The following is a 13,472-nucleotide window of genomic DNA, read 5'->3' as shown; positions in this document are numbered from 1 at the left end:
GAAAGACAGAAAGAGAAGGTGATAGAAGGAAGAAATAAAGAATAACATAAGGAAAGACAGAAAGAGAAGGTGATAGAAGGAAGAAAAAAAGAATAACATAAGGAAAGACAGAAAAAGAAAGTGATAGAAGGAAGAAACAAAGAATAACATAATAAAAGACAGAAAGAGAAAGTGATAGAAGGACGAAATAAAGAATAACATAAGGAAAGACGGAAAGAGAAGGTGATAGAAGGAAGAAATAAAGAATAACATAAGGAAAGACAGAAAGAGAAGGTGATAGAAGGAAGAAATAAAGAATAACATAAGGAAAGACAGAAAGAGAAAGTGATAGAAGGAAGAAACAAAGAATAACTAAGGAAAGACAGAAAGACAAAGTGATAGAAGGAAGAAACAAAGAATAACATAAGGAAAGACAGAAAGAGAAAGTGATAGAAGGACGAAATAAAGAATAACATAAGGAAAGACAGAAAGAGAAGGTGATAGAAGGAAGAAATAAAGAATAACATAAGGAAAGACAGAAACAGAAAGTGATAGAAGGAAGAAATAAAGAATAACATAAGGAAAGACAGAAACAGAAAGTGATAGAAGGAAGAAACAAAGAATAACATAAGGAAAGACAGAAAGAGAAAGTGATAGAAGGAAGAAATAAAGAATAACATAAGGAAAGACATAAAGAGAAAGTGATAGAAGGAAGAAATAAAGAATAACATAAGGAAAGACAGAAAGAGAAAGTGATAGAAGGAAGAAACAAAGAATAACATAAGGAAAGACAGAAAGAGAAAGTGATAGAAGGACGAAATAAAGAATAACATAAGGAAAGACAGAAAGAGAAGGTGATAGAAGGAAGAAATAAAAAATAACATAAGGAAAGACAGAAAGAGAAAGTGATAGAAGGAAGAAAAAAAGAATAACATAAGGAAAGACAGAAAAAGAAAGTGATAGAAGGAAGAAACAAAGAATAACATAATGAAAGACAGAAAGAGAAAGTGATAGAAGGACGAAATTAAGAATAACATAAGGAAAGACGGAAAGAGAAGGTGATAGAAGGAAGAAATAAAGAATAACATAAGGAAAGACAGAAAGAGAAGGTGATAGAAGGAAGAAATAAAGAATAACATAAGGAAAGACAGAAAGAGAAAGTGATAGAAGGAAGAAAAAAAGAATAACTAAGGAAAGACAGAAAGACAAAGTGATAGAAGGAAGAAACAAAGAATAACATAAGGAAAGACAGAAAGAGAAAGTGATAGAAGGAAGAAATAAAGAATAACATAAGGAAAGACAGAAACAGAAAGTGATAGAAGGAAGAAACAAAGAATAACATAAGGAAAGACAGAAAGAGAAAGTGATAGAAGGAAGAAATAAAGAATAACATAAGGAAAGACAGAAAGAGAAAGTGATAGAAGGACGAAATAAAGAATAACATAAGGAAAGACAGAAAGAGAAGGTGATAGAAGGAAGAAATAAAGAATAACATAAGGAAAGACAGAAAGAGAAAGTGATAGAAGGAAGAAAAAAAGAATAACATAAGGAAAGACAGAAAAAGAAAGTGATAGAAGGAAGAAACAAAGAATAACATAAGGAAAGACAGAAAGAGAAAGTGATAGAAGGACGAAATAAAGAATAACATGAGGAAAGACAGAAAGAGAAGGTGATAGAAGGAAGAAATAAAGAATAACATAAGGAAAGACAGAAACAGAAAGTGATAGAAGGAAGAAATAAAGAATAACATAAGGAAAGACAGAAACAGAAAGTGATAGAAGGAAGAAACAAAGAATAACATAAGGAAAGACAGAAAGAGAAAGTGATAGAAGGAAGAAATAAAGAATAACATAAGGAAAGACATAAAGAGAAAGTGATAGAAGGAAGAAATAAAGAATAACATAAGGAAAGACAGAAAGAGAAAGTGATAGAAGGAAGAAACAAAGAATAACATAAGGAAAGACAGAAAGAGAAAGTGATAGAAGGACGAAATAAAGAATAACATAAGGAAAGACAGAAAGAGAAGGTGATAGAAGGAAGAAATAAAGAATAACATAAGGAAAGACAGAAAGAGAAAGTGATAGAAGGAAGAAAAAAAGAATAACATAAGGAAAGACAGAAAAAGAAAGTGATAGAAGGAAGAAACAAAGAATAACATAATGAAAGACAGAAAGAGAAAGTGATAGAAGGACGAAATTAAGAATAACATAAGGAAAGACGGAAAGAGAAGGTGATAGAAGGAAGAAATAAAGAATAACATAAGGAAAGACAGAAAGAGAAGGTGATAGAAGGAAGAAATAAAGAATAACATAAGGAAAGACAGAAAGAGAAAGTGATAGAAGGAAGAAAAAAAGAATAACTAAGGAAAGACAGAAAGAGAAAGTGATAGAAGGAAGAAACAAAGAATAACATAAGGAAAGACAGAAAAAGAAAGTGATAGACGGAAGAAACAAAGAATAACATAAGGAAAGACAGAAAGAGAAAGTGATAGAAGGACGAAATAAAGAATGACATGAGGAAAGACAGAAAGAGAAGGTGATAGAAGGAAGAAATAAAGAATAACATAAGGAAAGACAGAAACAGAAAGTGATAGAAGGAAGAAATAAAGAATAACATAAGGAAAGACAGAAACAGAAAGTGATAGAAGGAAGAAACAAAGAATAACATAAGGAAAGACAGAAAGAGAAAGTGATAGAAGGAAGAAATAAAGAATAACATAAGGAAAGACATAAAGAGAAAGTGATAGAAGGAAGAAATAAAGAATAACATAAGGAAAGACAGAAAGAGAAAGTGATAGAAGGAAGAAACAAAGAATAACATAAGGAAAGACAGAAAGAGAAAGTGATAGAAGGACGAAATAAAGAATAACATAAGGAAAGACAGAAAGAGAAGGTGATAGAAGGAAGAAATAAAGAATAACATAAGGAAAGACAGAAAGAGAAAGTGATAGAAGGAAGAAAAAAAGAATAACATGAGGAAAGACAGAAAAAGAAAGTGATAGAAGGAAGAAACAAAGAATAACATAATGAAAGACAGAAAGAGAAAGTGATAGAAGGACGAAATTAAGAATAACATAAGGAAAGACGGAAAGAGAAGGTGATAGAAGGAAGAAATAAAGAATAACATAAGGAAAGACAGAAAGAGAAGGTGATAGAAGGAAGAAATAAAGAATAACATAAGGAAAGACAGAAAGAGAAAGTGATAGAAGGAAGAAAAAAGAATAACTAAGGAAAGACAGAAAGAGAAAGTGATAGAAGGAAGAAATAAAGAATAACATAAGGAAAGACAGAAAGAGAAAGTGATAGAAGGAAGAAATAAAGAATAACATAAGGAAAGACAGAAAGAGAAAGTGATAGAATGATTAAAAAAAAACAAAGAATAACATAAGGAAAGACAGAAAGAGAAAGTGATAGAATGATTAAAAAAAAACAAAGAATAACATAAGAGAAGGTGATAAAAGGAATAAATAAAGAATAACATAAAGAAACACAGAAAGAGGGAGTGATAGAGTTATAAAAAACAAACAATAACATAAGAGAAGGTGATACAAAAATGAAGAAACAAGAATAACATAAGGAAAGACAGAAAGAGAAAGGGATAGAAGGAAGAAACAAAGAATAACATAAGGAAAGACAGAAAGCGAAAGTGATAGAATGATTAAAAAACAAAGAATAACATAAGAGAAGGTGATAAAAGGAATAAATAAAGAATAACAAGGGAAGATAGAAAGAGGAAAGTGTTTGCATAGGAGTGCCGCGCATGCGCATTACCAACTGAAACACGCCAAAACATCACTGAGCTTTTCAGTCGGTGATGTTTCCGCACAAGTGTAAACGGGTGCGCGAAACATCGCGACTTTTCAAAATGAGGTATTTGACAGTATAAATGCGCTTACTGGCAGGTCACTAATTGGCGTGGGGTCCAGGGGGCGGAGCCCCAAGAAGCTCGGCGGTTTTAGGCATTAAATTACCGTTAGATTGGCATCCAGGGGTCCGCCTTAGGGCCCTAGGTGTGGTCCAGGTGGCAGAGCCACCGGAAGTTCAGGGGTTTTAGACATTCAATTACGGTCAGATGAACATTATTTTGAAACCTTAATTGTGACACTGGCAGGTCACTCTTCTTTTTTTCTTTCTCTCTTTCTTTCTTTTTCTCTTTGCTTGAGGCCCCAGAGACCCGCCGCACCGCAGGCCCTGACACGTAAGTATCTAAATAAGCAAATTTCTTGCCTGACTGTAAATTTAGGAATTTGTAATTTTTCAACAAACGCATAGAAAAGTATAATTTACTAAAAAGTGAGGAAAATATCTCGGAAAATTATGTTATTTCCGCAGCACATGTAAATCACCGGTATTGAATTAGAAATAAACCATGTTTGAATTTCATTTCGGGGGGGGGGGGAACTCTCTCTCTCTCTCTCTTTTAATGTTTGCTGGGGGGCAAGGGCCTTTAACCCCCCCCCCCCCTTCCCCCTCACCCCTTGATCCACAACTTGTTGGCGGGAAAATTGCAACTGATATCCCCCATCTTTTCTTTTCTTCTTCTTTTATTTTGTTGATTGGGGGGGGGGTAGCAACAGCCTGGGACGCGAGGTTCTTTCGGGGCCCCCTCCTCCGATTTCCTTCCTAACCCTAAAACCTAACCCTAAACCTAACCCTAAACCCTAACCCTAAAACTTGTCTGTAGAATTATTGTCCTACTAATGACAATGTCTACAATAATGACTCACCTTTTCACTCTAATTGTCCCTCTAATGACGCCTTAGGTAAAATTATATATTGAGAGAGAGAGCAGCTATAAAAATAGACCTTCTGTCCTCCTAATGACAAGGTCTACTTAATGACTCATTTTTTTTACACGAAATGTCCCTCTTAAGTAAACAAATAATTGTATACATGTTCCAAATTCACATGGATCATCCCAATTTTAAGAAATCTACATTAGTTACCAGTACGCCAGAGAATAACTTTCAAAATCTTGCTGATTGTATATAAAGAACTTTTTGGTCAAGCTCGAGCTTATATGAAAGAACTGTTGAATTTCAAACGTAAGCAACACAATCGCAACTTGTGCAGTTCCCGAGATACTTTTGTTGCTGCAGATTCCATCTATCGAAACAAAAATAACGCTAGGTGATCGAGCATTTGCTTGTGCAGCCCCAAAACTCTCGAATAACTTACCATTAGAAGTCAGGAAATCACCATCTGTAAATATCTTTAAATAAAAACTGAAAGCACATCTTTTCAATTAACTGTAAATCTAAGCATATCAGGAGCTATTGTAGCGGAGTAGAATACATACTTAACTATGAATAGTTTCTGCGCTCTATAAATGTATTATTATTATTATTATTATTTTTATTATTATTATTATATAAACTTAATATCAATCAATCATAGTCAAGCATCATGAACATAGCAAAAATTAGTACGAGAAATACTTAAGTAAGTATGCCGTGTATATTTGTTTATACAATGTATTTGTTTTTGTATGTGTTTGTACTTCAGAACCTGAAGAAGGCCTCACAAGCCGAAAGCTCGTAATAAACTTGTAAAGTAAAGCTACGTCTCACGTTCCTAGACCATTTCTTCACGCCTACATATTCTGGATCACCCATTGTCATGTCAGAGTTGAGAATTCTCGCACTTATATATATATATATATATATATATAACAGAAAGAGAGAGAGAGAGAGAGAGAGATAGGGGGAGAGAGAGAGGGAGAGAGAGGGAGGGAGAGAGAGGGAGGAAGGGAGAAAAGAGAGGTATACGTATATATAATATAGTGGCTGATAGTTTAAAATCATGGAACAATTAATATTTCCTTTCGATCAGAGAATCCTTTGAGCCTACTTCTTTCTTATTAAGTAATAGTTTGATTAACATATTTTATGATTTGTTTGTTTATCTGTTACTTAACAGTATCTTGATCCTGTTTGTTTGTTTTTTGCTTTTAGTGCTCCTAAATGATCGAAATTAATTGTAATTATTATTAAGGAGAGGAAAAGAAGAAGAAGGTGTATACCATGAACAAAAACAAGGTGCAAGAAGAAAAAGAAGTAAAAAAAGAAGATGAAGAAGAACAAGAAGAAGAAAGTGAAGAAGAAGAGGAAGAAGAAGATGTCGAAGAAGAGGAAGAAGAAGAAGAATAAGGAAAATAAGGCGACCGGGGGAAGGAGAAGAAGAAGAATAAGAAGAAATGGAAAAAAGAAGAGAAAAACAAAGTTCGAAGAAGGTGAAGAAAAAGAAAGAGAAGAAGATCGGAGAAGATCGGAGGAGAAAAAAAAACGAGAAAGAAAAGAAGGAGGGGAAAACTTGATGCTAATTGACCTCCCTTCCTTGAAAAGTAAGGCCTATATCCCGCCCCCCCCCCCTAATCCGGGGTCGGAGGGACCACATTCGTATTCCCCAAATCTCCAGTAAAGGGGTACTTTTCACGCAACAATGTCCCGCAAGAGAATTGTACTAAAAAGGGGTTGTTTTTTCTCTCTTTCTTTGGATTCCTGAGAAATGTAATTGGGGGTTATAGAATATTGAAAAGGGGGTGTTTTTTATCTCTCTATCTTTGGACTCATAGATAGGGCCCGAGGCACGTTGAGCAGTATCGCTGCCAGATTTAGGGGGTCGATCTCCAAGGCAGGAAAAGCCCGCAAAAAAGCCTGCGAAAGGGGAGTTCAGAAATGTTGAAAGTCCTTAGATAGAGGGGCCGGGGGGGGGTTCTTTCAAAGAAAGGGAACAAGCATACGCTTACCCTATCGAGTTTTCGCAACCGACGACGCGGCCTTCTACAAAGCTAATCTTAGCGGGTGAGGGGGGGGGGGGTCGCACTCAGAGCGAACATTTCCGCGTAGCGCCCAAACCTACGACGGTATTCAGCTGTATAAGCGTCGAGGATCGTGCTAGTACGGGTTGGCAAGCTAATTGAAATACCCCGTAGTCAGCACTTGCGTCGCCGTGCAAAAACACCCTAGTGAGTGGGGGCCGCGGGAGCTATAAGTTAATCATATTTCGGCAACCGGCGAATTGTAACTGAAGCAAAATTATTTTCACTCATTGCCACAATAGCTGAAAAAACGTGATAGTTTTTTTAAAGTTTGTAGCTGATACTGATTAGCAGGCTGCATGTCCCCTTCACAAAAAAGAGAAGGATAACAAAAAGGGGCGGGGGCGGGAGCGATTATATACTCCGTTTCCCGCCCCCTTCCCTGGATGCATGGTGGCCTCCTGATTCTGTAATAATTGTTTGAGGGACCCCTCCCCCCCCCCCAGCACATTAAAACCAAAACCTTTGTTAAAACCAAAACACACCTGAAAGAAATCCCATTATTTATATGAATTGAGCAAAGGTCGAAAGTCAAACTTGACATGTTGCATGGCCGGTGGCTCTATGATCAGCTTGGCATGTATGTGATATGCAAATTAAAGAACCTAATTATGATACATTTGAAATGTAACAATATTTTTACAACATGAATAAGTGTTGTTGCAATTATTCTGAATGTAACATAGGACAAGAGATATACTTATAATAATTCTCTGCAAAAATGTTTAATTTAACAGCCTTTTTCAATTTAAGCAAATTAAAACACTCAACCGGGCATATGAAATATTGTACAAACAAAAAACTTCTTGGAAATAACATTTCAGACTTCTAAAGTACACTAAAAGTATGCTAAAAAGGTATGTTTGATTAATATCTTGACCAAATCTAGGAGAAAACCCTAGAATTGGAGGCGATTTTGGATTTATGTAAATTAGACGAAATTAGTCCCCTACACGGATAATGTAAGGTACAGGATGTACATGGCCCTACCAACAGTTCTTGTGTTTGTTCGGATCCTCATGAGGGCCAATCTTTCTGAATATTTATCTAATAGCTTTTTAAATATAATTAAAATGATACGATATTTGTCTAGTGCATAACATCATCTGCTATAAGGTGATAAATTGAGCATAAATTACTCGTTGGATTGTGCGGGTGTGCGGGGGAGGGGGGGGGGACTTGTTTTAGGTGTGTGATGTACCTGTAGTATATGGGTATTTTAGTTGATACAAATGCAGCAGACCACTTTTACTACTTCTTTAGTGCCACAACAGCCTACTCAAGTTGAAAATATGACAAAATCTATGTGGAAATCCTCGAAGTAGTGGCCATTATATTGGATTCATGCAAATTAGGCACTCCTCCACTGCTTTGATTTGTTTGGACTATCATGTTCACAATTTCAATAGGTGGCGCACAAGGCAATTGGAAACGCTTTGGTTGGTTTTTCGAAATTAGGTGCTATCGTACATGTTAAAATATTCTTTCTACGAAGGCGGATCACCTCGACTCAAAATTGAACTGATTGAAACAGTGACAGATGGCTATTAAAGTATTATTAACTACGCTTTTACTAAAATTATGGACTTGTAGGCTATGCACAGTTATTTTTGAGGTAATATCAAAGAAAATTCACACCTGACATACCTAGAGATACGATGGTGATGTTGAAAGAACAGTTTGTATTTACAAGGCCGCTGTTGTCAATCACAGTATAGATGACGCTAATGGGGCTATTCACGGAGACATTAACTCCAGGTTCATTGTTGGCGACGATGAATGCAATTCCAGACGCATCACTGGCTGTTGGTGGTGTCCAAGTGATCGGTGTGGTGGTTTTGAGAACCGAGAATGTCTGGTTAGAAGGGCAGGATTGTACCTCCGGAGGGGTGGTATCGACTGTGATATCAAGACATAATAAGAATGCATTATGGTCTGTTATCCAGTCACAGTGGCGGATTAATGGTGGGGGGGGGGGCACAGGGGACACATGCCCCCCCGCCCCCAAACAAATTATACAATTTTTTATTTAATTTTTTTTTTTTTTTTAAAGATGACAATGGCTGACCTTAAAAGGTAACCTTACCCCCCCTCCCCCCCAACGGAGCAAAATGTCAAATTTAAGAATTTCGCGACCAAAAAAAAAAAAAAAAAAATGTGCTCTTACCCCCCCCCCCCCCCCCCCCCCCCCCCCCCAAACCATCATGGGCTCAGAAATCTGACTCAAAACCTTCTATCGAGCGGTTGAGTTGATGAATCATCAATTTCGACCCGAACATCTCTCCATCTTCCTCAAATTAAAGTGTTAAAAGAGCGTGCTCATTAAGACCAAGTATCCCTTTACATAATATCGTGAATAAAGTAAGTGAAAATGTCAAATTGCAAAACAGTTCTTTATACCGGTATTGACGTTGACGTTGAAGGTACAAAAATATGCTTTGTTTCCGCTCTCATCAGCAAATATGTACTCAACGAGAGTTGACCAAACTGGGAAATCATCCCCCGATTTATAGTTCTGATGGGAGACCAGGACGACAGTTCCTTCTCTATCGACAGCCGATGGTGAGATGAACTCTACCGACTTATTCGGAGTACCAAGCTCAACGGTTACTGTGATATCCTTCACACAGGTAAAAAACAATCTTAAGAAATATCTGTTTAATTTAGCTTATAATTGATTACCATAACCTTTCATGTCTGTACCTTTCCTATCGCACTTTGTATAAATGTATCATGTATGTATTTCATCTTTTGCACAAGCTGCGCCTTGAGCATTTGACTATCAAGTGGATTTGGCGCCTTATAAATCATATGTATTATTATTATTAACAACAATTCCCGGGGTCGTTGCAGGCGGATTTGTGTCAACTAGTTTAAAGATTGATAGATAAAATTGGTGAAATTAATGAAGTAAACAGGAACATTGGAGAAAAAAATATTGATATACATTTCCAAACATTTCACCTTGCAGCCTCATACCGACGACCACCCGCGGTCAGTTCAGTTACGAGACTATAAGGCCGGTAACGGTTGGTATCTTCCTAGATTCGAGTATAGCATTACGAGATTGGTCAATTTGCATTTTGAAGTTCCTATCTAATCCGAAGCTCATTTCATTCAAAAACCCAATCATAGCCAAAAGAAAGGATGACGAAAAGTAAACTACTTGTCTCTAATGGTATACTGCATCGTGCTGGATGGTTTCATTATACCCTAAAGATATGAAATGCAGTTTTATCTTTGTTCTTACGTTCATGACATTGTTTTCCTTGAAATCCGATAGGGCAGTGACATCTATATCCGGTCATAGTCTCCTTACACCAGCCGTTTTCACATGGATTCATGTCGCAATCAGCAAACATAATGTAATGAGCATGTAATTAAAATAAATACAAAACAGCATCCCTGATATTACAATTACTCCGGATTTCTTATATAAGACAATCAAATTGTTATATTAGTTACTAATGTATTCCTAGATACAATCGTTATTTTTTCTTAAGGACCATATCCGAACTGAAAAATGAAATGTAAGAATTATATATCAACGGAAAGCTTATGAGCCATAGATCACAATGATATCAATTATATGCCATTTTAGTGTCTGTCAGAGGAGTATCACCCCTCTGAAAACACAAAATCTAAAGCTTTGAAAATCGGAAGTTGTCGACCTAAAAACTTGCCATCGACTTGATGACATCGTCTTATGTAGAGTGCGCATATTCACAATGATCGTGCATTAATCAGGCACGACTCATCACCTAAACTTTATAGGCGAACCGGTCGAGTCCACATGTTATGTCGTCACTGTAAATTCGGCAAATTTGACACCTGGTGAGTGACCCGTAAATTGGAGGGGCGCGGAAATGAGTTCTTTAATTTTCTTTTGTGCAATAATAAAAGGATAAATACTTGTTATTCCTTTGTATTTAAATTCTACATTAATTCAGTTTTCAAGTTGTATTTTCATCGGATAGGGTCTTTAAAGTCCAAACAATAGTAGAAAAGCTCTCCAAAGGATTTTAAAGAGAAAACCAGAGAGAAAAACAATCACCCGGGAATCTGCAGACTCGACGTCCAGGAAGAACACCAAGTTTACTCTCCCTTCTGGGGCAGCCGCCTCCTTCGAATGAATTAGGGATAAGCTTTGGGATGGTTTGCACCATACTGCCATTGGGATGTCTTTTCTTCTGATTTTTCCGTAGAGATCAGTGGCACTGCCACGTAATACAGAGAGTCAACTGGTCACTGGGTGCGTCCATTATGACAAAATAGGGAGAATGGGTCTTGTTCATAACATAGACATAAAACAAGGACGATTTCATTTGTATGTGTATGTCTTTTAATGAAACTCTAAGACAATAAAAAAACAATAACCAGACTTTAAAACTGTTGAAGATTGAATTCATATCGATAATTCAATATCAAGGAGTTCACTAATTATATATCAAAACCCTACAATCAAATGGAATATTCCTGTTTGAGAGTCTGAGGATTACGACGAACAATTTTACAAAATCCTTTGTGTTTCGTCTTGGTCACCGGCAAATTTCACAAAAAATCCATGATGTATCACCATTTAATTATCATTACTACAGTTTACATGTTTTCTTCTTTCTACATTTTAGGTTTAAACTCACAGATTGATAGAAATAACTACACAAAATGGACAGGTTCGAAGAACATTCCGAGAGACGTGCTGTTTCAGCTCAAAAGTTCGCACGCAAATGTGTACGTCTATAGAACTCGTGTAGTGTGGCATATTTCATGCTCTTGCGCAAAAAGGAGCATAAAATAAGAGACAGCAAATCATTGGATGCAAAAGTGCAACATTTTTTTCTTATGAAATCAAAATGAATTATACATTACTGGAATCGTGAACTCTGCTTTAATTTAATATGCGAGACGGTGCAATTCGCCCATCGAATCAGTTCTCCTGCCAAGATAAGTATGGAGAGTTGACGAATTTTGGGCGAAAATCCGTCGACCTTCATAGAGAAAATGTCGTGCAAGGTTTCGTTGATAATTTTTTAGCAAAAAAACGAACCTTTTCCCCATGAATGAAATTATTTAAAATGTATATGATCATATAAAGAGATAACATTGAATTTTAAAATACCGGCCGAGACGGTAATACAAGTGGGTTCAATTAGGCTGTTGCTGTGATTTAGCGTAGGTAATGCATGAAATTGTGAGGAATTATTACAAAAGAAGAAAAAAGCCAGTCAGTCACTCAATAGTGTCTGACAGTGAAGTCTAGTAAGTAAACGGGTTTCCTTGCATAATTTGAATATTAGGACACTGCTAACGTTTAAATTTTACAGATAGACATATCCATAATTCCTGTAAAGTTCTTCAGAATTTGATGTTGGCTGCAAAAGGGACATAGTATCTTTAACATTGGTGTACAAACATAAGTTTTGTTTATAGATATCGAAAATGATAACAAATGATAACCTTTCTAGCAGAGAAGAGAGAGAGAGACAGAGAGAGAGAGAGAGAAAGAGAGAGAGAGAGAGAGAGAGAGAGATTAAGACAAATGAAAGTGGAAGATGCAGCATTAAGGACGGGAATATCTGATCGTGTTGTTTTCACGTTTTTCTCGTTTGTCTTTTTGATAACGAGTATAAATAATAAAGTGAATCGTGATGAGTGCATAGTTGTAAAGAGGAAGCTTATGATGTCGCTTTTTTTTTTAACTTGAACTTTTAGCAATTTTATGTTAATTGTAACACTACCATTAACCGGGTTAATTTCTATGAGTGATAGGATGAGAGTGATGTTTGCATCGTCGCTACGGGTGACGGGGGAAAGATAGGTTGGGTGTCACGTGGATCGTGCTATATTAATAACCACTTTACAATTATATCCATCTAATGGCTGTATAGATCTAGTTTTAACCAATCAGTACGAAATATACGACTATACAACTATGCGACTATATGGCGCTACGCCTCCATCGAAGTACTCGTGAACGCATGAATAGTTTCCAGCGTGCGGGCTGAAGTGCCATAATTCTGTACAACTATATGAATGTACAGTTTTAACCAATCAGAACGCACCCCCCCCCCCCCCCCCCCCATTGGAAAAGTTTTAGGTGAATTCGTTCCGGAAAATGGATTGCTCACCGAGCCGATCAAGTTCGCACGCAAATGTGTACGTCTATAGAACTCGTTTAGTGTGGCATATTTCATGCTCTTGCGCAAAAAGGAGCATAAAATAAGAGACAGCAAATCATTGGATGCAAAAGTGCAACCTTCTTCTCTTATGCAATCAAAATGAATGATACATTACTAGAATCGTTGAACTCTCTGCTTTAATTTGATATGCGAGACGGTGCAATTCGCCCATCAAATCAGTTCTCCTGCCAAGATAAGTATATGGAGAGTTGACGAATTTTGGGCGAAAATCGGTCGACCTTCATAGAGAAAGTGTCGTGTAAGGGTTTGTTGATAATTTTTAAGCAAAAAAAGCGCAACCTTTTCCCATGAATGAAATTATTTAAAATTTATATCATCATATACAGGGATGTTTTAAAATACCGGCCGAGACGGTATAACAAGTGGATTCAGTTAGGCTGTTGCTGTGATTTAGCGTAGGTAATGCACGCAATGGTGAGGAATTTCCTCAGCCCCCCCCCCCCCCTCCCTACTTCGTGAACGGAGGGATACCAT

The sequence above is a fragment of the Strongylocentrotus purpuratus genome, unplaced genomic scaffold, assembly GCF_000002235.5.
Source record: "Strongylocentrotus purpuratus isolate Spur 01 unplaced genomic scaffold, Spur_5.0 spur5_scaffold_14, whole genome shotgun sequence".
Lineage (NCBI taxonomy): Eukaryota > Metazoa > Echinodermata > Echinoidea > Camarodonta > Strongylocentrotidae > Strongylocentrotus > Strongylocentrotus purpuratus.
Note: the sequence above shows the minus strand (reverse complement) of the source record.